The sequence below is a fragment of the Hyperolius riggenbachi genome, chromosome 1, assembly GCF_040937935.1.
Source record: "Hyperolius riggenbachi isolate aHypRig1 chromosome 1, aHypRig1.pri, whole genome shotgun sequence".
Lineage (NCBI taxonomy): Eukaryota > Metazoa > Chordata > Amphibia > Anura > Hyperoliidae > Hyperolius > Hyperolius riggenbachi.
This window is the reverse complement of record NC_090646.1, coordinates 690,049,937-690,075,920: the sequence shown is the minus strand read 5'-3', so window position 1 is coordinate 690,075,920 and position 25,984 is coordinate 690,049,937. Positions and strand designations below refer to the sequence as shown.

General features: G+C 42.8%; 1 protein-coding gene across 2 annotated transcripts in view; it reads left to right on the top strand.

Annotated features, from left to right (window-relative positions):
- The window catches only part of LOC137532675 (sphingomyelin phosphodiesterase 5-like), a 115,003-nt gene that overhangs the window by 30,221 nt on the left and 58,798 nt on the right, over nucleotides 1-25,984 (top strand). For both annotated transcript variants that reach the window (XM_068253481.1, XM_068253490.1), the window contains exon 2: nucleotides 14,286-14,315. The gene's annotated coding sequence lies outside the window, so the exon portion shown is untranslated. The remainder of the gene's footprint in view (nucleotides 1-14,285; nucleotides 14,316-25,984) is intronic.

Sequence of the window (25,984 nt, the reverse complement as noted above, 5' to 3'; positions counted from 1 at the left end):
CTGTACATCACCCCATATACTATACCTCTGCTGTACATCACCCCATATACTATACATCACCCCATATACTATACCTCTGCTGTACATCACCCCATATACTACACATCACCCCATATTCTATACCTCTGCTGTACGTCACCCCACATACTATACCTCTGCTGTACATCACCCCATATACTATACCTCTGCTGTACATCACCCCATATACTATACCTCTGCTGTACATCACCCCATATACTATACCTCTGCTGTACATCACCCCATATACTATACATCAACCCATATACTATACCTCTGCTGTACATCACCCCATATACTATACCTCACCCCATATACTATACCTCTGCTGTACATCACCCCATATACTATACCTCACCCCATATACTATACATCACCCTATATACTATACCTCTGCTGTACATCACCCCATATAATATACCTCACCCCATATACTATACCTCTGCTGTACATCACCCCATATACTATACCTCTGCTGTACATCACCCCATATACTATACCTCTGCTGTACATCACCCCATTTACTATACCTCTGCTGTACATCACCCCATATACTATACCTCACCCCATATACTATACCTCACCCCATATACTATACCTCTGCTGTACATCACCCCATATACTATACCTCACCCCATATACTATACCTTACCCCATATACTATAGCTCTGCTGTACATCACCCCATATACTATACCTCTGCTGTACATCACCCCATATACTATACCTCTGCTGTACATCACCCCATATACTATACCTCTGCTGTACATCACCCCATATACTATACATCACCCCATATACTATACCTCTGCTGTACATCAACCCATATACTATACATCACCCCATATACTATACCTCTGCTGTACATCACCCCATATACTATACCTCTGCTGCACATCACCCCATATACTATACCTCTGCTGTACATCACCCCATATACTATACATCACCCCATATACTATACCTCTGCTGTACATCACCCCATATACTATACCTCTGCTGTACATCACCCCATATACTATACATCACCCCATATACTATACCTCTGCTGTACATCACCCCATATACTATACCTCTGCTGCACATCACCCCATATACTATACCTCTGCTGTACATCACCCCATATACTATACATCACCCCATATACTATACCTCTGCTGTACATCACCCCATATACTATACATCACCCCATATACTATACCTCTGCTGTACATCACCCCATATACTATACATCACCCCATATTCTATACCTCTGCTGTACGTCACCCCACATACTATACCTCTGCTGTACATCACCCCATATACTATACCTCTGCTGTACATCACCCCATATACTATACCTCTGCTGTACATCACCCCATATACTATACCTCTGCTGTACATCACCCCATATACTATACTTCTGCTGTACATCACCCCATATACTATACATCAACCCATATACTATACCTCTGCTGTACATCACCCCATATACTATACCTCACCCCATATACTATACCTCTGCTGTACATCACCCCATATACTATACCTCACCCCATATACTATACATCACCCTATATACTATACCTCTGCTGTACATCACCCCATATAATATACCTCACCCCATATACTATACCTCTGCTGTACATCACCCCATATACTATACCTCTGCTGTACATCACCCCATATACTATACCTCTGCTGTACATCACCCCATATACTATACCTCTGCTGTACATCACCCCATATACTATACCTCTGCTGCACATCACCCCATATACTATACCTCTGCTGTACATCACCCCATATACTATACCTCTGCTGTACATCACCCCATATACTATACATCACCCCATATACTATACCTCTGCTGTACATCACCCCATATACTATACATCACCCCATATACTATACCTCTGCTGTACATCACCCCATATACTATACATCACCCCATATACTATACCTCTGCTGTACATCACCCCATATACTATGCATCACCCCATATTCTATACCTCTGCTGTACGTCACCCCACATACTATACCTCTGCTGTACATCACCCCATATACTATACCTCTGCTGTACATCACCCCATATACTATACCTCTGCTGTACATCACCCCATATACTATACATCAACCCATATACTATACCTCTGCTGTACATCACCCCATATACTATACCTCACCCCATATACTATACCTCTGCTGTACATCACCCCATATACTATACCTCACCCCATATACTATACATCACCCTATATACTATACCTCTGCTGTACATCACCCCATATAATATACCTCACCCCATATACTATACCTCTGCTGTACATCACCCCATATACTATACCTCTGCTGTACATCACCCCATATACTATACCTCTGCTGTACATCACCCCATATACTATACCTCTGCTGTACATCACCCCATATACTATACCTCTGCTGCACATCACCCCATATACTATACCTCTGCTGTACATCACCCCATATACTATACCTCTGCTGTACATCACCCCATATACTATACATCACCCCATATACTATACCTCTGCTGTACATCACCCCATATACTATACATCACCCCATATTCTATACCTCTGCTGTACGTCACCCCACATACTATACCTCTGCTGTACATCACCCCATATACTATACCTCTGCTGTACATCACCCCATATACTATACATCAACCCATATACTATACCTCTGCTGTACATCACCCCATATACTATACCTCACCCCATATACTATACCTCTGCTGTACATCACCCCATATACTATACCTCACCCCATATACTATACATCACCCTATATACTATACCTCTGCTGTACATCACCCCATATAATATACCTCACCCCATATACTATACCTCTGCTGTACATCACCCCATATACTATACCTCTGCTGTACATCACCCCATATACTATACCTCTGCTGTACATCACCCCATTTACTATACCTCTGCTGTACATCACCCCATATACTATACCTCACCCCATATACTATACCTCACCCCATATACTATACCTCTGCTGTACATCACCCCATATACTATACCTCACCCCATATACTATACCTTACCCCATATACTATAGCTCTGCTGTACATCACCCCATATACTATACCTCTGCTGTACATCACCCCATATACTATACCTCTGCTGTACATCACCCCATATACTATACCTCACCCCATATACTATACCTCACCCCATATACTATACCTCTGCTGTACATCACCCTATATACTATACATCACCCCATATACTATACCTCTGCTGTACATCACCCCATATACTATACATCACCCCATATACTATACCTCTGCTGTACCTCACCCCATATACTATACATCACCCCATATACTATACCTCTGCTGTACATCACCCCATATACTATACATCACCCCATATACTATACCTCTGCTGTACATCACCCCATATACTATACATCACCCCATATACTATACCTCTGCTGTACATCACCCCATATACTATACCTCTGCTGTACATCACCCCATATACTATACCTCTGCTGCACATTACCCCATATACTAGACCTCTGCTGCACATCACCCCATATACTAGACCTCTGCTGCACATCACCCCATATACTAGACCTCTGCTGCACATCACCCCATATACTAGACCTCTGCTGCACATCACCCCATATACTAGACCTCTGCTGCACATCACCCCATATACTAGACCTCTGCTGCACATCACCCCATATACTAGACCTCTGCTGCACATCACCCCATATACTAGACCTCTGCTGCACATCACCCCATATACTATACATCACCCCATATACTATACCTCTGCTGTACATCACCCCATATACTATACATCACCCTATATACTATACATCACCCCATATACTATACCTCTGCTGTACATCACCCCATATACTATACCTCACCCCATATACTATCTCACCCCGTATACTATACCTCACCCCGTATACTATACCTCACCCCGTATACTATACCTCACCCCGTATACTATACCTCACCCCATATACTATACCTCACCCCATATACTATACATCACCCCATATACTCTGTACATCACCCCATATACTATACATCACCCCATATACTATACATCACCCCGTATACTATATACATCACCCCATATACTATACATCACCCCATATACTATACCTCTGCTGTACATCACCCCATATACTATACATCACCCCATATACTATACCTCACCACATAAACTATACCTCACCCCGTATACTATACCTCACCCCATATACTATACCTCTGCTGTACATCACCCCATATACTATACCTCACCCCATATACTATACCTCACCCCATATACTATTCCTCTGCTGTACATCACCCCATATACTATACCTCACCCCATATACTATACATCACCCCGTATACTATACCTCTGCTGTACATCACCCCATATACTATACCTCACCCCATATACTATACCTCACCCCATATACTATACCTCACCCCATATACTATACCTCACCCCATATACTATACCTCACCCCATATACTATACCTCTGCTGTACATCACCCCATATACTATACATCACCCCATATACTATACCTCACCCCATATACTATACATCACCCCGTATACTATACCTCTGCTGTACATCACTCCATATACTATACATCACCCCATATACTATACCTCACCCCATATACTATACCTCTGCTGTACATCACCCCATATACTATACATCACTCCATATACTATACATCACCCCATATACTATACCTCACCCCCCATATACTATACCTCTGCTGTACATCACTCCATATACTATACATCACCCCATATACTATACCTCTGCTGTACATCACCCCATATACTATACATCACCCCATATACTATACCTCACCCCATATACTATACATCACCCCGTATACTATACCTCACCCCATATACTATACCTCTGCTGTACATCACTCCATATACTATACATCACCCCATATACTATACCTCTGCTGTACATCACCCCATATACTATACATCACCCCATATACTATACCTCACCCCATATACTATACATCACCCCGTATACTATACCTCACCCCATATACTATACCTCTGCTGTACATCACTCCATATACTATACATCACCCCATATACTATACCTCACCCCACATACTATACCTCTGCTGTACATCACCCCATATACTATACCTCTGCTGTACATCACCCCATATACTATACCTCTGCTGTACATCACCCCATATACTATACCTCTGCTGTACATCACCCCATATACTATACATCAACCCATATACTATACCTCTGCTGTACATCACCCCATATACTATACCTCACCCCATATACTATACCTCTGCTGTACATCACCCCATATACTATACCTCACCCCATATACTATACATCACCCTATATACTATACCTCTGCTGTACATCACCCCATATAATATACCTCACCCCATATACTATACCTCTGCTGTACATCACCCCATATACTATACCTCTGCTGTACATCACCCCATATACTATACCTCTGCTGTACATCACCCCATATACTATACATCACCCCATATACTATACCTCTGCTGTACATCACCCCATATACTATACATCACCCCATATACTATACCTCTGCTGTACATCACCCCATATACTATACATCACCCCATATACTATACCTCTGCTGTACATCAACCCATATACTATACATCACCCCATATACTATCCCTCTGCTGTACATCACCCCATATACTATACCTCTGCTGCACATCACCCCATATACTATACCTCTGCTGTACATCACCCCATATACTATACATCACCCCATATACTATACCTCTGCTGTACATCACCCCATATACTATACATCACCCCATATACTATACATCACCCCATATACTATACCTCTGCTGTACATCACCCCATATACTATACATCACCCCATATACTATACCTCTGCTGTACATCACCCCATATACTATACCTCTGCTGCACATCACCCCATATACTATACCTCTGCTGTACATCACCCCATATACTATACATCACCCCATATACTATACCTCTGCTGTACATCACCCCATATACTATACATCACCCCATATACTATACCTCTGCTGTACATCATCCCATATACTATACATCACCCCATATTCTATACCTCTGCTGTACGTCACCCCACATACTATACCTCTGCTGTACGTCACCCCACATACTATACCTCTGCTGTACATCACCCCATATACTATACCTCTGCTGTACAACACCCCATATACTATACCTCTGCTGTACATCACCCCATATACTATACCTCTGCTGTACATCACCCCATATACTATACATCAACCCATATACTATACCTCTGCTGTACATCACCCCATATACTATACCTCTGCTGTACATCACCCCATATACTATACCTCACCCCATATACTATACATCACCCTATATACTATACCTCTGCTGTACATCACCCCATATAATATACCTCACCCCATATACTATACCTCTGCTGTACATCACCCCATATACTATACCTCTGCTGTACATCACCCCATATACTATACCTCTGCTGTACATCACCCCATATACTATACCTCTGCTGTACATCACCCCATATACTATACCTCTGCTGCACATCACCCCATATACTATACCTCTGCTGTACATCACCCCATATACTATACCTCTGCTGTACATCACCCCATATACTATACATCACCCCATATACTATACCTCTGCTGTACATCACCCCATATACTATACATCACCCCATATTCTATACCTCTGCTGTACGTCACCCCACATACTATACCTCTGCTGTACATCACCCCATATACTATACCTCTGCTGTACATCACCCCATATACTATACCTCTGCTGTACATCACCCCATATACTATACCTCTGCTGTACATCACCCCATATACTATACATCAACCCATATACTATACCTCTGCTGTACATCACCCCATATACTATACCTCACCCCATATACTATACCTCTGCTGTACATCACCCCATATACTATACCTCACCCCATATACTATACATCACCCTATATACTATACCTCTGCTGTACATCACCCCATATAATATACCTCACCCCATATACTATACCTCTGCTGTACATCACCCCATATACTATACCTCTGCTGTACATCACCCCATATACTATACCTCTGCTGTACATCACCCCATATACTATACCTCTGCTGTACATCACCCCATTTACTATACCTCTGCTGTACATCACCCCATATACTATACCTCACCCCATATACTATACCTCACCCCATATACTATACCTCTGCTGTACATCACCCCATATACTATACCTCACCCCATATACTATACCTTACCCCATATACTATAGCTCTGCTGTACATCACCCCATATACTATACCTCTGCTGTACATCACCCCATATACTATACCTCTGCTGTACATCACCCCATATACTATACCTCACCCCATATACTATACCTCTGCTGTACATCACCCCATATACTATACCTCTGCTGTACATCACCCCATATACTATACCTCTGCTGTACATCACCCCATATACTATACCTCACCCCATATACTATACCTCACCCCATATACTATACCTCTGCTGTACATCACCCTATATACTATACATCACCCCATATACTATACCTCTGCTGTACATCACCCCATATACTATACATCACCCCATATACTATACCTCTGCTGTACCTCACCCCATATACTATACATCACCCCATATACTATACCTCTGCTGTACATCACCCCATATACTATACATCACCCCATATACTATACCTCTGCTGTACATCACCCCATATACTATACATCACCCCATATACTATACCTCTGCTGTACATCACCCCAAATACTATACCTCTGCTGTACATCACCCCATATACTATACCTCTGCTGCACATTACCCCATATACTATACATCACCCCATATACTATACCTCTGCTGTACATCACCCCATATACTAGACCTCTGCTGCACATCACCCCATATACTAGACCTCTGCTGCACATCACCCCATATACTAGACCTCTGCTGCACATCACCCCATGTACTAGACCTCTGCTGCACATCACCCCATATACTAGACCTCTGCTGCACATCACCCCATATACTAGACCTCTGCTGCACATCACCCCATATAATATACCTCTGCTGCACATCACCCCATATACTAGACCTCTGCTGCACATCACCCCATATACTAGACCTCTGCTGCACATCACCCCATATACTAGACCTCTGCTGCACATCACCCCATATACTATACATCACCCCATATACTATACCTCTGCTGTACATCACCCCATATACTATACATCACCCTATATACTATACATCACCCCATATACTATACCTCTGCTGTACATCACCCCATATACTATACCTCACCCCGTATACTATACCTCACCCCGTATACTATACCTCACCCCGTATACTATACCTCACCCCGTATACTATACCTCACCCCGTATACTATACCTCACCCCATATACTATACCTCACCCCATATACTATACATCACCCCATATACTCTGTACATCACCCCATATACTATACATCACCCCATATACTATACCTCACCCCATATACTATACATCACCCCATATACTATACCTCTGCTGTACATCAACCCATATACTATACATCACCCCATATACTATACCTCTGCTGCACATCACCCCATATACTATACATCACCCCATATACTATACCTCTGCTGTACATCACCCCGTATACTATATACATCACCCCATATACTATACATCACCCCATATACTATACCTCTGCTGTACATCACCCCATATACTATACATCACCCCATATACTATACCTCACCACATAAACTATACCTCACCCCGTATACTATACCTCACCCCATATACTATACCTCTGCTGTACATCACCCCATATACTATACCTCACCCCATATACTATACCTCACCCCATATACTATACCTCTGCTGTATATCACCCCATATACTATACCTCACCCCATATACTATACATCACTCCGTATACTATACCTCTGCTGTACATCACCCCATATACTATACCTCACCCCATATACTATACCTCACCCCATATACTATACCTCACCCCATATACTATACCTCACCCCATATACTATACCTCTGCTGTACATCACCCCATATACTATACCTCTGCTGTACATCACCCCATATACTATACATCACCCCATATACTATACCTCTGCTGTACATCACCCCATATACTATACCTCTGCTGTACATCACCCCATATACTATACCTCACCCCATATACTATACCTCTGCTGTACATCACCCCATATACTATACATCACCCCATATACTATACCTCACCCCATATACTATACATCACCCCATATACTATACATCACCCCGTATACTATACCTCTGCTGTACATCACTCCATATACTATACATCACCCCATATACTATACCTCACCCCATATACTATACCTCTACTGTACATCACCCCATATACTATACATCACTCCATATACTATACATCACCCCATATACTATACCTCACCCCCCATATACTATACCTCTGCTGTACATCACTCCATATACTATACATCACCCCATATACTATACCTCTGCTGTACATCACCCCATATACTATACCTCTGCTGTACATCACCCCATATACTATACATCTCCCCATATACTATACCTCACCCCATATACTATACATCACCCCATATACTATACCTCTGCTGTACATCACCCCATATACTATACATCACCCCATATACTATACCTCACCCCCCATATACTATACCTCTGCTGTACATCACTCCATATACTATACATCACCCCATATACTATACCTCTGCTGTACATCACCCCATATACTATACCTCACCCCATATACTATACATCACCCCGTATACTATACCTCACCCCATATACTATACCTCTGCTGTACATCACTCCATATACTATACATCACCCCATATACTATACCTCACCCCATATACTATACCTCTGCTGTACCTCACTCCATATACTATACATCACCCCATATACTATACCTCACCTCATATACTATACCTCTGCTGTACATCACCCCATATACTATACATCACCCCATATACTATACCTCTGCTGTACATCACCCCATATACTATACATCACCCCATATACTATACCTCACCCCATATACTATACCTCTGCTGTACATCACCCCATATACTATACCTCTGCTGTACATCACCCCATATACTATACCTCTGCTTTACATCACCCCATTTACTATACATCACCCCATATACTATACATCACCCCATATACTATACCTCTGCTGTACATAACCCCATATACTATACCTCTGCTGTACATCACCCTATATACTATACCTCTGCTGTACATCACCCCATATACTATACCTCACCCCATATACTATACCTCACCCCATATACTATACCTCACCCTATATACTATACCTCTGCTGTACATCACCCCATATACTATACATCACTCCATATACTATACCTCACCCCATATACTATACCTCACCCCATATACTATACCTCTGCTGTACATCACCCCATATACTATACATCACCCCATATACTATACATCACCCCATATACTATACATCACCCCATATACTATACCTCTGCTGTACATCACTCCATATACTATACATCACCCCATATACTATACCCCACCCCATATACTATACCTCTGCTGTACATCACCCCATATACTATACATCACTCCATATACTATACATCACCCCATATACTATACCTCTGCTGTACATCACCCCATATACTATACCTCTGCTGTACATCACCCCATATACTATACCTCTGCTGTACATCACCCCATATACTATACCTCACCCCATATACTATACCTCACCCCATATACTATACCTCTGCTGTACATCACCCCATATACTATACCTCTGCTGTACATCACCCCATATACTATACCTCTGCTGTACATCACCCCATATACTATACCTCTGCTGTACATCACCCCATTTACTATACATCACCCCATATACTATACATCACCCCATATACTATACCTCTGCTGTACATCACCCCATATACTATACCTCTGCTGTACATCACCCTATATACTATACCTCTGCTGTACATCACCCTATATACTATACCTCTGCTGTACATCACCCCATATACTATACCTCTGCTGTACATCACCCCATATACTATACCTCTGCTGTACATCACCCCATATACTATACATCACCCCATATACTATACATCACCCCATATACTATACCTCTGCTGTACATCACCCCATATACTATACCTCTGCTGTACATCACCCCATATACTATACCTCTGCTGTACATCACCCCATATACTATACATCACCCCATATACTATACCTCTGCTGTACATCACCCCATATACTATACCTCTGCTGTACATCACCCCATATACTATACCTCTGCTGTACATCACCCCATATACTATACCTCTGCTGTACAACACCCCAAATACTATACCTCTGCTGTACATCACCCCATATACTATACATCACCCCATATACTATACCTCTGCTGCACATCACCCCATATACTATACCTCTGCTGTACATCACCCCATATACTATACCTCTGCTGTACATCACCCCATATACTATACATCTCCCCATATACTATACATCACCCCATATACTATACCTCTGCTGTACATCACCCCATATACTATACATCTCCCCATATACTATACCTCTGCTGTACATCACCCCATATACTATACATCACCCCATATACTATACATCACCCCATATACTATACCTCTGCTGTACATCACCCCATATACTATACCTCTGCTGTACATCACCCCATATACTATACCTCTGCTGTACATCACCCCATATACTATACCTCTGCTGTACATCACCCCATATACTATACCTCACCCCATATACTATACCTCACCCCATATACTATACCTCTGCTGTACATCACCCCATATACTATACCTCTGCTGTACATCACCCCATATACTATACCTCTGCTGTACATCACCCCATATACTATACCTCTGCTGTACATCACCCCATTTACTATACATCACCCCATATACTATACATCACCCCATATACTATACCTCTGCTGTACATCACCCCATATACTATACCTCTGCTGTACATCACCCTATATACTATACCTCTGCTGTACATCACCCTATATACTATACCTCTGCTGTACATCACCCCATATACTATACCTCTGCTGTACATCACCCCATATACTATACCTCTGCTGTACATCACCCCATATACTATACATCACCCCATATACTATACATCACCCCATATACTATACCTCTGCTGTACATCACCCCATATACTATACCTCTGCTGTACATCACCCCATATACTATACCTCTGCTGTACATCACCCCATATACTATACATCACCCCATATACTATACCTCTGCTGTACATCACCCCATATACTATACCTCTGCTGTACATCACCCCATATACTATACCTCTGCTGTACATCACCCCATATACTATACCTCTGCTGTACAACACCCCAAATACTATACCTCTGCTGTACATCACCCCATATACTATACATCACCCCATATACTATACCTCTGCTGCACATCACCCCATATACTATACCTCTGCTGTACATCACCCCATATACTATACCTCTGCTGTACATCACCCCATATACTATACATCTCCCCATATACTATACATCACCCCATATACTATACCTCTGCTGTACATCACCCCATATACTATACATCTCCCCATATACTATACCTCTGCTGTACATCACCCCATATACTATACATCACCCCATATACTATACATCACCCCATATACTATACCTCTGCTGTACATCACCCCATATACTATACCTCTGCTGTACATCACCCCATATACTATACCTCTGCTGTACATCACCCCATATACTATACCTCTGCTGTACATCACCCCATATACTATACCTCACCCCATATACTATACCTCACCCCATATACTATACCTCTGCTGTACATCACCCCATATACTATACCTCTGCTGTACATCACCCCATATACTATACCTCTGCTGTACATCACCCCATATACTATACCTCTGCTGTACATCACCCCATTTACTATACATCACCCCATATACTATACATCACCCCATATACTATACCTCTGCTGTACATCACCCCATATACTATACCTCTGCTGTACATCACCCTATATACTATACCTCTGCTGTACATCACCCTATATACTATACCTCTGCTGTACATCACCCCATATACTATACCTCTGCTGTACATCACCCCATATACTATACCTCTGCTGTACATCACCCCATATACTATACATCACCCCATATACTATACATCACCCCATATACTATACCTCTGCTGTACATCACCCCATATACTATACCTCTGCTGTACATCACCCCATATACTATACCTCTGCTGTACATCACCCCATATACTATACATCACCCCATATACTATACCTCTGCTGTACATCACCCCATATACTATACCTCTGCTGTACATCACCCCATATACTATACCTCTGCTGTACATCACCCCATATACTATACCTCTGCTGTACAACACCCCATATACTATACCTCTGCTGTACATCACCCCATATACTATACATCACCCCATATACTATACCTCTGCTGCACATCACCCCATATACTATACCTCTGCTGTACATCACCCCATATACTATACCTCTGCTGTACATCACCCCATATACTATACATCTCCCCATATACTATACATCACCCCATATACTATACCTCTGCTGTACATCACCCCATATACTATACATCTCCCCATATACTATACCTCTGCTGTACATCACCCCATATACTATACATCACCCCATATACTATACATCACCCCATATACTATACCTCTGCTGTACATCACCCCATATACTATACCTCTGCTGTACATCACCCCATATACTATACCTCTGCTGTACATCACCCCATATACTATACATCACCCCATATACTATACCTCTGCTGTACATCACCCCATATACTATACCTCTGCTGTACATCACCCCATATACTATACCTCTGCTGTACATCACCCCATATACTATACCTCTGCTGTACAACACCCCATATACTATACCTCTGCTGCACATCACCCCATATACTATACATCACTCCATATACTATACCTTTGCTGTACATACCCCTCCCCCCCCCCCCCGCCATATACTGTATACCACCCCTTATACATCATTGTAATGAATGTGTTTTTACTTTGCAGCATGTTGGAGAAGGCTCTGCCAGAAGTGAGGTAAGTATGACACTAGGCACAATCCAGCTACCATATCGTTCACAAAGCAGTGTATGGATAATTGGGTGTCTCACAACTGTACACTGAAGAATGATGGCTGAAAGAGAATGCTCTTTTGACCACCAAGATATGATGGGAAAATAATGCTGCGTGTGACCACCAAAATATGATGGGAGAATAATGCTGCGCGTGACCACCAAGATATGATGGGTGAAGGATAATGCTGCGTGCGACCACCAAGATATGATGGGTGAATGATAATGCTGCGTATCGCCACCAAGATATGATGGGTGAATGATAATGCTGTGTCTGACCACCAAGATATGATGGGTGAAGGATAATGTTGCGTGTTACCACCAAGATAGGATGGATGAATGATAATGCTGTGTCTGACCACCAAGATATGATGGGTGAAGGATAATGTTGTGTGTTACCACAAAGAAATGATGGCTGAAGGATAATGCTGCGTGTGACCACCACAATATGATGGGTGAAGGATAATGCTGCGTGTGACCACCAAGATATGATGGCTGAAGGATAATGCTGCGTGTGACCACCAAGATATGATGGGTGAATAATAATGCTGCGTGTCACCAAGATATGATGGGGGAATGATAATGCTGCGTGTGACCACCAAGATATGTTTGCTGAAGGATAATGCTGTGTTTGACCATCAAGATATGATGGCTGAATGATAATGCTGTGTGTGACCACCAAGATACGATGGCTGAATGATAATGCTGCGTGTGACCACCAAGATATGATGGGTGAAGGATAATGCTGCGTGTGACCACCAAGATATGATGGCTGAAGGATAATGCTGCGTGTGACCACCAAGATGTGATGGGTGACGGATAAGGCTAGGGATGGCCAATAAGGTAAGATTGGTGAAGGATAAGGCTAGGGATTGCCAGTAAGGTAAGATAGGTGAAGGATAAAGCTGGCTATGGCCAGTAAGGTAAGATTGGTGAAGGATAAGGCTGGGGATAGCCAGTAATGTAAGATTGGTGAAGGATAAGGCTGGGATGGCCAGTAAGGTAAGATAGGTGAAGGATAAGGATGGGTATGGCCAGTAAGGTAAGACTGGTGTAGGATAAGGCTGGGATGGCCAGTAAGGTGAGATTGGTGAAAGATAAGGCTGGTGATGGCCAGTAAGGTAAGATTGGTGTAGGATAAGGCTGGGGTGGCCAGTAAGGTAAGATTGGTGAAGGATAAGACCGGGGATGGTGTCACAGAAGAGCTGTGAGAAAAGAGAACGCAATCCCAATCGGTTTGCTGCACCGATTGTCGTTGCGTTGCCAGATCTAGATTGTATGTCTATGGATACCAGGCAGTCAAGCCTGGGGGTCTCTGTTGTCTTCATAGGTGTTAGAGTTCTTTTATTGAGAGAAAAGTATGCTCTCTGAGAAGACCTGGTGGGTTAATTAACTGGATCAAAAGAGTCCCTTTCCTGGCCAGTGACACTGAGGTGTGAAAGCTCTCCAGCATTAAGCAAATGGCAAGTGTTACTGCCTTTTGAAGAGACAGGATAAACTCAGCATGAGACCAGACTGCCTGACTCTGTCAGAAGCAGAGAGAAAATGAATGCTGTATATGATTTTTTGCCTATTTACGGCATACTGTACCTAGGATAGTTATGAGAGTTGTATCATTGGGTTTGTAGTGTCTTGCTGAACCATTTGATACCAGTCTTGAGGGGCAAGGGGCACGCTACATCCAAGTTATTAAACTTCTCAGGAACTGGACCCTCTACCCTAATTAAGTCTGATGTCATAGGAATTGTCATAATCAGAGGAAATTTAATCTGTTATTAGCGCAAATGTGGCATTTATCAGTTTTGCATTACAGCGTTTTATAAATTTAAACCTAAATCTCTCTCCGAGGGAATGAACTGTGATTGGTTTGTGAACGGGAGGGGGCTGGCTTTGTTCCACCCAGGGCTGTGGAGTCGGTCCAAAAATCCACCGACTCCGACTCCAACTCCGACTCCTCAGTTTAGGATTCCACCGACTCCGACTCCGACTCCTCGACTCCGACTCCTCTAATTTGCATATTACAATTTTGTTGATTAAAAGTATGTAACATGAAATTCGTCTCTTAACTGCCAAAGCTTAGGAATTTTACAAGACAACTGAAGTGAGAAGGATATGTAGACTGCCATATTTATTCCCTTTAGACTAAAACTAGTCCTTGGTAAGAGTACTTGTAAAAGGTACAAACCGGAACAAAGAACATCTATCAGGACCTAGGCAATGTAAGTGTGGGTGCATGTAAGAATGATGTGCAGGTACTCTGCAGGGGAATGAGGAGATTCTTCCTCTATTACACATTCTTCATGCACAATCTGAACAAGGTTTATGGATGACAGACAACACCTCTGTGTTCAATGTGCACAGCATTCTCAGTGGATTCCCTGCAGCTCTGTGGGGAGTGCATATGTAGAGTATAGTACTACTGTGTAACAAAGTAAACCTGAGACAGATGAAATTAAAGTTTTATACATACCTGGGGCTTCCTCCAGCCGCCTTCAGGATAATCAGTCCCTCGTTGTCCTCCTCCACCACCTGGATCTTCTGCTATGAGTCCAGGTACTTGAGCCAGTCGGGCGTAGTGCGCATGCACACACTCCGCCGCCAGGAGCATACTACACCTGTGCAGCACTATTGCGCAGGTGCAGAATGTTCCTGGCTGTGGGAGCGGCATGCGGCCGGACAGCGCTGACTGGCTGAATTACCAGGACTCATAGCAGAAGATCCAAGTGGTGGAGGACAGCGAGGGACTGATTAGCCTGAAGGGGGCTGGAAGAAGCCCCAGGTATGTATAAAACTTTACTTTTCATCCATCTCAGGTACCCTTTAATTTGTAGTCACCAAACCAAATTTTAACAACATATCAAATTATTTGATTTCATCAGCAAAGGGAGTGCATACATTTGCATAAATCAGCATCAATGCAGAATTATTTCCATCTCATTGACCATCTCTATAGTGACACAGCTACACATCAGGCTTTATTCTTACAGCATAGATGTTATTTAGTATATATAAGAGATTCCTGTGTACACATCATATATACAGTCACAATCAGATATGTATATCTGACTTTAAAAATACGGGGACTGCTTTATTGAAGCAGCACAAGTAACTAATTTTGATTGGTTTATTTCATTTTTGTGGACTAAGCACAGCTATTACTGTATATATACTGTATATATACATTCTTTTTAATGACTATTATCTGAGAAATAGAACATTTTATCATATTTTCTATTTTAATTACAGTTACAAATTCATTAGGAGTCGGAGTCGGTGCATTTTTTCCCGACTCTGACTCCGACTCCAGGCACCCAAAATTGCCCGACTCCACGACTCCGACTCCACAGCCCTTGTTCCACCTACAAAACTAGCTTCCATAAAACCAGGGTGCATACAGGGAGGGGCAGTCCTCCAAATCCCATCTTCATGAGAGCATGCTGCTGCTAGCCAGAGGACCATGTGTTTAGCAGCCATCTTGTCTGAACTTTGCTCCTGAACTGAAACAAAGGAACTTTACGAGTTTACCCATAAAGGACATATTTCCACGAACTTAAGTATTTTCTCCTTTTTATTTTCATACTGGCTATTATCTGTCTCTATAATTGTTGATTTTAGCGATTTTCTGTATATATGAATTATTTATATTGCATTTTTAATAAACAATGCTACCGTCATTTATTTGTTCAGCTACCCTGCTATTCAGCTGCACAAACTGAACCCGGGCTTCTGAAGAGTCACTACTATTGTTGATAACTAGGTAAAATAGAGTGTGTTTAACCGTTTTCTATTTGCAGATCTAGAGTCAACCAGTCAGTGGGTTCCTCTGTCCCATGGTAACAGAGGTGGTGGCAGTTATAAGCTGAAAGAGTGTGTAAAGTGTATTACCGTAACTCACAGGCTCCCTTCTAATCGGTCTGCTGCCAAAATTCCAGCAGTTTCTGCGCACTGATTGCAACCACAGATTACATGATCTGTGTTCTGAAACCGATTGGAAGGCATTGTGAGGTCCGGCCACTAGGGGGCTTGTGACAGATGGCCAGTAAGTTAAGATAGGTGAAGAATAAGGCTGGGGAATGCCAGTAAGGTAAGATTGGTGAAGGATATGGCTGGGGATGGCCAGTAAGGTAAGACTGGTGAAGGATAAGGCTGGGGATTGCCAGTTGTAAGAATCTATACGTTGGCTGCTATGGGCAACAACACTACACCTTCGTTCAGCACCATATCACAGGAAGTGTGATAACTTGACTCTCATCACAGCAAGCAGCATAAGAGATAGAACTTCTTAGAGGTCATCAAAGTTTCCGGAGTTTATTCAGTAAACAGATATACAGATGCTTATCTCTACACAGCGAAGCAAATGTTCTGTAGTAAGTCCTATTTGCATTACAGCTCTTGGTCCCATTGCGTGGCAACCAGGTTTCCTCTTATGTTCCATCTATACTACATGGCCCATAGGCCTATGTACAGCATACAATTAGATAAGATGACAATACATTACAAAAAGAGTAAAGGGTGGAAGTCATCAGTCAGAAGCAGCAGAAGTCAGAAGTGGCTCTCTGGAGCCCGTCAGCTGCTTTAATACTGACCTCTAAAGAGTTAAATGTGACATCATCTGAGCAGGGACGTATCAATACCTCATCGCATGCTATTGGCTAAGACCCCGTGAGATACCCTGTGGTATCATGACAAGCACAGTATTTACTGCGTACGGCCTGGAAAGTCCCATGTTCCAGGCACCGGTCATCTTGTTCTGAGGAATAACTTTGTTTACTGTACTTGGCTCGATGTTTACAGAACAAGACTGCCTATCTGTCTGTACATCGCGTAGCCTTGTACAGTCTGAACCACACTGTTCTTCAGTGCTTCTAGAAATCTTCTTTAAAGGTATACTCTGTAAGGGCCCTTTTACACTTAATCAGTTGCTCTCAGTTATAACTGAAAGAAAACAGATTTTAAAAGTAATGCCCATGTTTTCCTATGGCCTCTTTTACACTTAAAGTGACTCTGTAACAAAATTGTCATGCTTTGTTCTACCATCCTACAAGTTCCTAAACCTATTCTTATGTACTCTGGCTTACTGCAGCACTTTCTACTATCACCATCTCTGTAATAAATCAGCTTATCTTTCCCCTGTCGGACTTGTCGTCCTGTGTCTGGAAGGCTGCCAAGTTCTTCAGTGTTGTGGTTCTGCTATGCATGCCCCCCTCCAGGCCCCTGTATGCACACTCCAGTGCGTGTGTTATTTACATAAGCCAGCAGCCTCTCTGCTTATCAGTGAAAGAGAGCTGGATAAAAATCCTCCTCTGTTAGTATGTGTCAGCCAGCTCCTTTCACAGCCTGAGGAATTACAAACACAGGCACATGCAGAGCTGTCTGCAGGAAGCCTGTCACTTCAGTGTGTGAGAGCTGCAGGGGACAGAAGGTAAACACACAAATGATCTCTTGAGATTCAAAAGGAAGGCTGTATACTGCCTGCTTGTGTATGGATGTATTTTCCAGGGCTGTGGAGTCGGTCCAAAAATCCACCGACTCCGACTCCTCAGTTTAGGATTCCACCGACTACGACTCTCCGACTCCTCTAATTTGCATATTACAATTTTGTTGATTAAAAGTATGTAACGTGAAACTCGTCTCTAACTGCCAACGCTTAGGAATTTTACAAGACAACTGAAGTGAGAAGGATATGTAGACTAGTATATTTATTCCCTTTAGACTAAAACTAGTCCTTGGTAAGAGTACTTGTAAAAGGGTACAGACCGGAACAAAGAACATCTATCAGGCCCTAGGCAATGTAAGTGTGGGTACATGTAAGAATGATGTGCAGGTACTCTGCAGGGGAATGAGGAGATTCTTCCTCTATTACACATTCTTCATACACAATCTGACCATGGATCAGGCCCTAGGCAATGTAACTGTGGGTACATGTAAGAATGATGTGCAGGTACTCTGCAGGGGAATGAGGAGATTCTTCCTCTATTACACATTCTTCATGCACAATCTGAACCAGGTTTATGGGTGATAGACAACACCTGTGTGTTCAATGTGCACAACATTCTCAGTGGATTCCCTGCAGCTCTGTGGAGAGTGCATATGTAGAGTATAGTACTACTGTGTAACAAAGTAAACCTGAGAGAGATGAAATTAAAGTTTTATACATACCTGGGGCTTCCTCCAGCCCCCTTCAGGCTAATCAGTCCCTCGCTGTCCTCCTCCGCCACCTGGATCTTCTGCTATGAGTCCAGGTACTTGAGCCAGTCTGGCGTAGTGCGCATGCCGGGAGCGTACTACACCTGCGCAGCACTATTGCGCAGGTGCAGAATGTACCTGGCTGTGCGAGCGGCAATTGGCTGGACTGCGCTGACTGACTGAATTACCAGGACTCATAGCAGAAGATCCGGGTGATGGAGGACAGCGAAGGACTGATTGGCCTGAAGGGGGCTGGAGGAAGCCCTAGGTATGTATAAAACTTTACTTTTCATCCGTCTCAGGTACCCTTTAATTTGTAGTCACCAAACCAAATTTTAACAACATATCAAATTATTTGATTTCATGAGCAAAGGGAGTGCATACATTTGCATAAATCAGCATCAACGCAGAATTATTTCCATCTCATTGACCATCTCTATTAGTGACACAGCTACACATCAGGCTTTATTCTTACAGCATAGATGTTATTTAGTATATATAAGAGATTCCTGTGTATACGTCACATATACAGTCACAATCAGATATGTATATCTGACCTTAAAAACAGGGCTGTGGAGTCGGTCCAAAAATCCACCGACTCCGACTCCTCAGTTTAGGATTCCACCGACCTCGACTCCGACTCCTCTAATTTGCATATTACAATTTGGTTGATTAAAAGTATATAACATGAAATTCGTCTCTTAACTGCCAATGCTTAGGAATTTTACAAGACAACTGAAGTGAGAAGGATATGTAGACTACTATATTTATTCCCTTTAGACTAAAACTAGTCCTTGGTAAGAGTACTTGTAAAAGGTACAAACCGGAACAAAGAACATCTATCAGGCCCTAGGCAATGTAAGTGTGGGTACATGTAAGAATGATGTGCAGGTACTCTGCAGGGGAATGAGGAGATTCTCACTCTATTACACATTCTTCATGCACAATATGAACAAGGTTTATGGGTGACAGACAACACCTCTGTGTTCAATGTGCACAGCATTCTCAGTGGATTCCCTGCAGCTCTGTGGGGAGTGCATATGTAGAGTATAGTACTACTGTGTAACAAAGTAAACCTGAGACAGATGAAATTAAAGTTTTATACATACCTGGGGCTTCCTCCAGCCGCATTCAGGATAATCAGTCCCTCGTTGTCCTCCTCCACCACCTGGATCTTCTGCTATGAGTCCAGGTACTTGAGCCAGTCTGGCGTAGTGCGCATGCACACACTCCGCTGCCAGGAGCATACTACACCTGTGCAGCACTATTGCGCAGGTGCAGAATGTTCCTGGCTGTGGGAGCGGCATGCGGCCGGACAGCGCTGACTGGCTGAATTACCAGGACTCGTAGCAGAAGATCCAAGTGGTGGAGGACAGCGAGGGACTGATTAGCCTGAAGGGGGCTGGAGGAAGCCCCAGGTATGTATAACACTTTTCTTTTCATCCGTCTCAGGTACTCTTTAATTTGTAGTCACCAAACCAAATTTTAACAACATATCAAATTATTTGATTTCATGAGCAAAGGGAGTGCATACATTTGCATAAATCAGCATCAATGCAGAATTATTTCCATCTCATTGACCATCTCTATTAGTGACACAGCTACACATCAGGCTTTATTCTTACAGCATAGATGTTATTTAGTATATATAAGAGATTCCTGTGTACACATCATATATACAGTCACAATCTGATATGTATATCTGACCTTAAAAATACGGGGACTGCTTTATTGAAGCAGCACAAGTAACTAATTTTGATTGGTTTATTTCATTTTTGTGGACTAAGCACAGCTATTACTATATATATATATACTGTATATATACATTATTTTTAATGACTATTATCTGAGAAATAGAACATTTTATCATATTTTCTATTTTAATTACAGTTACAAATTCATTAGGAGTCGGAGTCGGTGCATTTTTTCCTGACTCCGACTCCAGGCACCCAAAATTGCTCCGACTCCACAGCCCTGGTATTTTCTATGTGTACATCAACCTACTTCCTGTTTTGGTGGCCATTTTGTTTGTTTATAAACAAACTTTTTAAAACTGTTTTTGACTACTTTTAATGTGGCGGGGAGCGGCGAAATTGTGACAGAGGGGAATAGGAGATGTCCCCTAACGCACTGGTATGTTTACTTTTGTGTGATTTTAACAATACAGATTCTCTTTAATGCGTTTTAACTGAAATCTTCTTCCCAATGCACTGCTATGGAAAAACCGCGTACCAACGCGCACTAACGCATACCAACTAATTAAGTGTAAACGGGGCCTAAATCAAGTCTTTTAACTTACCTCAGTTAAAGTAACTGAGGCCTACAAATTCAATCATATAATACTTAAATTCTAACAATCCCCCCTGAAAAGGCTTGATCTGCAGATCCCTTCTACTGGTTCAGACAGTACCCATGAGCCTGTTTTTGTTATGTTTCACCCCTCCATGCCTGTTTCCAAACACTCTCTGCTCTAGGTGAATGCACCTGGGACGGAGAGCAAGACTTCTTGTCTCTCTGGGAATGCCCTTCTTCTAAGCCCTCGTCCCATTCTCCGCTCAGCATTCTCATCACAGGCGTATCCCTTACATATTCCACTTGATCATGGAAAAGTGAAACTTGTTTGTACCCAAAGCGACGGAGCAGTGCTAGGGGTCTTCTAGAAAACCACCTTTATACAATCAGCTCCATCCCCATAGGTACTGCTGAAAGCTAGACACCTCACCTTGTATATCGCTTAGCTTGGGAATATTGGCTTATGACATTGTTTATTTGACACCAATCTCTTAACCATGTTCATTTGTTTTCGTAATTTCACACACAAACTCACCTGTGTAATGATGCCCAAGATTGTTATCCCCATCATTATGACCAGTGGGTGTAAAAAGAAGTTTTGAACTGCAGAGGCCCAGTCCGAGTGTCCCTGGAACATCATCAGAAACCTTCTCCACCAGGTCAGACTGGAACTCACCTGATTATATTTGTGTTCAACCTCTTTAAGATACCCTTGATCATGTTGAAATATCACCTCCAGTTTAGTGTTCTGTTTGTTTAACCGTTGTAACAAAGTGTGGTCTTGTGTCAAAACCTGTACCCATTTGTCCCATGGTGTTTTATCTTTCAGGATAGGTACTTCCTGTGGAGCTTTGAACGTTAGAGTTCTCTTAACAATTTGAGGAATAACGTAGTCAAACCTTGATGACTGTATCCATATGGGATCTCCGCTCACACAATAAGTTTCCCTTGGAAGCTCAACCTTGTCGGAACAATTATGAAAATGTACCATGAATGTGTCAGTAGACATCATGTTTAAAAAAACAAACTTTTCCTTCAGCCACCGGAAATTATTGGTTTGGCTTTAGGATGGATCTTTTGAATTGCAGCTGCGAATTCTGTGCTATTGAGCCAGAATGCTTCCTCACTCCATTTGACTTGCCCCGGCAAACACAGGTACTTCTCTGAGAATTGTTAGCATGACTGCAAATCTACTTGTTTCATCTCCCCGTCTAGCACCAAAAAATGTTGACCTCTCAGGTCATGGTGTAAGACGTGTGGAGGAAACTGGTGTCCCCAGTGATACTACTGGAAAAACTACCTGGGTTTTTCCATCGGTAGGGACTAAGGAGGTAGCAGTGCATAAAGAATTGTCGCACCCTTTCCACCTGTTTACCCAGACATCTCAGTGCCTTCATGCAAAAGATCCTTCCTCAGGAAAATTGACTAATCTCTCCTTGTCAAGTCTCAGTTGTAAAGGAGTTTTACCTTCTGATAAGGCTTGAGCCATTATCTTAAAATCCGCTGTTAACTCGGTCTGCATAGACAGGCATGCTGTTTCCCATGCCGTACTCCTAGCATGTGCAATCATTTTCTGAAGAATTATTTGACTGTGCCTTTGAGTGTACTGTCACAGGGCCCCTAGTGGCCGGACCGCACAATGCTTCCCAATCGGTTTCAGCACACAGACCGTGCAATCTGTGGTCGCAATCGGTGCGCAGAAACCGCTGGGATTTTGGCAGCAGACCGACTAGAAGGGAGCCTGTGAGTTACGGTAATACAAATTACACAGTATTTCAGGGTATAACTGCCACCACCTCTGTTACCATGGGACAGAGGAGCCCACTGACCGACTGACTCTAGACCTGCAAATAGAACACGGTTAAACACTCTATTTTATCTAGCTATCAACAATAGTAGCGACTCTTCAGAAACCAGGGTTCAGTTTGTGCGGCTGAATAGCAGGGTAGCTGAATGAATAAATGATGTTAGCGTTTTTTATTAAATATGCAATATGAATAATTAATATATACAGAAAATCGTTAAAATCAACAATTAGAGAGACAAATAATAGCACAGTATAGAAAATAAAAATGAGGGAAAAAATACTTATACTTAAAGAGAACCCGAGGTGGGATTTAATTATGTTACTGGGGCACAGAGGCTGATTGTGCACACTAAGACCAGCCTCCGTTGCCCCATGGTGTGGCTCCAGGACCCCCCTGCGCGCCGCTATCGCCCCCACAGTGCTGGCGACACGCAGCGTGTCGCCAGCTCAATGTTTACCTATGCGCTGTCAGCGCCGCTCCCCCGCCTCCTCCGCATCGGCGCTACCCGCCCGCGTCACTTCCCTCCTATCAGCGGGAGGGAAGGGACACGGGCGGGTAGCGCCGATGCGGAGGAGGCGGGGGAACGGCGCTGACTGACAGCGCATAGGTAAACATTGAGCTGGCGACACGCTGCGTGTCGCCAGCACTGCGGGGGGTATAGCGGCGCGCAGGGGGGTCCTGGAGCCACACCATGGGGCAACGGAGGCTGGTCTTAGTGTGCACAATCAGCCTCTGTGCCCCAGTAACATAATTAAATCCCACCTCGGGTTCTCTTTAAAGTTCGTGGAAATATGTCCTTTCTGGGAAACTCGGAAAGTTCCTTTGTTTCAGTTCAAGAGCAAAGTTCAGACAAGATGGCCGCTAACCACAGGGTCCTCTGGTTAGCAGCAGCAGGCTCTCATGAAGATGGGATTTGGAGGACTGAGGTCCGCCTGCTGGCAATGTGCTTTTGATGAAGCTGGTTTGGGGGCGTGGCAACGCCTGCCCCCTCTGAATTACCCACCAATGACAGTTCATTCCCTCTGAGAGAGATTTTAGGTTTAAACTTATAAAATGTTGTAACTCATAAACGATATCTCATGTAGGTGGATAGCAGATTCATAATTGTCAGAAAATACCGATTAATATGACATCAGATGTGATTAGGGCAGCGGGTCTAGTTCCTGAGAAGGGTTGTACACCAGTGACCGGACCGGTTATTGCGATGAATTTTATATCCACACATTGGGCAGATTTTAACGAATAAGACTATATGAATTTCATAGCTGTGTTATACACGGTCTCCATGTAACAGACAGAAATCATACAACACATGCATTCAAATCTGCCCCTATCGGTGCCACACTGG